We start from the raw sequence: 1,843 nt of genomic DNA, 5'->3' as shown, positions 1-1,843 counted from the left end.
CACACACACACACACACACACACACACACACACACACACACACACACTTACCACTCCAGGGTAATAAATCTCCTTTGTGCTGAGAATTTGGTGTCTGGGTACACCCTGAACTGATTTGGTAGCCGCTGACCTTTCTTCACTAATACTGTTCAAAAGCACTTAGAGTCTCTTCTGCAACTCAGGCAATCTCTTTACTATTAGCAAACTGTACAATAAAAAGTTGCATATTTCCAACACAATGACACAGAGTAAACATTCTTGTTCTAAAAGTGAGGAATAGGAACCTGGTGCAGTGGTGCACGCCTTTAATATCCAGGCTCTGGAGGCAGAGGCGGGCAGATCTCTGTGAGTTCGAGGCCAGCCAGGTCTACAAAGCTAGTCCAGGACAGTCTGGGCTCTGTTACACAGAAAAATCCTGTCTTAAAAAACAAAAAGAAAAAGAAAAAAAAGAGGAATAGGGACAATGTAAAGAAAGATCAGACCAAAGCAAAACTACAGCCCTACACCAATTCCTTTGTCTCCTTATCTGTCATCTGGCTCTCGTGATCGAATCTTGTAGGCTCCAAAGGACTTGGGTAGCTCCTCCAGCTCTGTCGCCTGCAGCACACATACGCTTTCTTTTTGGACAGCATCTCTCCATGAACGTTCAAAGGTCCTGGCATCTGCAATATTTTGGAGTCTCCATTAAATGTGGGCTTTAGCTTTACTTATTTATGCGGTGGCTATTCAGGTCCTTCCTTCAGAGACTCTAAGCCCAGTCTCACGTTCCTTGGTCTCACTATCTCTCTGATATTGTGGCACAAGACTCCATAGCCCCTTCAATCCTGCATCTGTTATGCTTGCAGAGCCAGTACCCTGTGGACAATCCTGCCACACTCAGCTGTGAACTCGGGGTGGAGTACAGCCCCTTAGATCACAGCTGCATCCGGTTCTATGTGCTGACCCTGGGGAAATATTTCCCTAGGCAGTTGCTCTTGAGGAATGAGACTCTTTCAGCAGCACTCAATTTGGGTTCTCATTTCAAAAGAGTTTGTGTTTTGACAAGACAGAGCTTTTAAATGGGCAGGGTCTTACCCTCAGAATACCTTTCCCAGTGCAAAGTTTCTTTCCAGAATGCACATTTTAAATATCTGTCTACTTCACATTTTGCGCGCGCTCTCTCTCTCTTTCCCACCTAGGTGAAAAAAAGTAAGCAGTAATCATTTACAGCCTGAATGTTAACCTAGCTTGAATTTCTTTTTTTCCTTCTTTTTTTCCTTCCTTCCTTCCTTCCTTCCTTCCTTCCTTCCTTCCTTCCTTCCTTCCTTCCTTCTTCCTTCCTTCCTTCCTTCCTTCCTTCCTTCTTTCCTTCTTTCTTTCTTTCTTTCTTCCTTCCTTCCTTCCTTCCTTCCTTCCTTCCTTCCTTCCTTCCTTCCTTCCTTTCTTTCTTTCTTTCTTTCTTTCTTTCTTTCTTTTTTGTTTGTTTTTTGAGACAGGGTTTCTCTTGTGTAGCCCTGGCTGTCCTGTACTTGCTTTGTAGACCAGGCTGGTCTCAAACTCAGAGATCTACCTGCCTCTGCCTCCCTGAGTGCTGGGATTACAGGCTTGTGCCACCGAGCAAGGCTTGAAATTATTTCTACCAACCAATTAGTCCATTACCCCTGGATTCAGTCTCACATACATTCCAGGAACATGGGCAGATTGCAGTTAGATTACTTGTCAGGACATGACATGAATGCCCAGTTCCCTCCCAGTGTCTTTCTTCCCTTCCCAATCCTCATGTTTTGGGGCTCTGCTGCCTGCATGTCCCTTGGTATTCTAAACTTCAAAAATTCTCCAAGAACGGCCCATTACGCTCTGCTTA

The sequence above is a fragment of the Psammomys obesus genome, unplaced genomic scaffold, assembly GCF_907164565.1.
Source record: "Psammomys obesus unplaced genomic scaffold, mPsaObe1.curated_primary_1811, whole genome shotgun sequence".
NCBI lineage: Eukaryota > Metazoa > Chordata > Mammalia > Rodentia > Muridae > Psammomys > Psammomys obesus.
Note: the sequence above shows the minus strand (reverse complement) of the source record.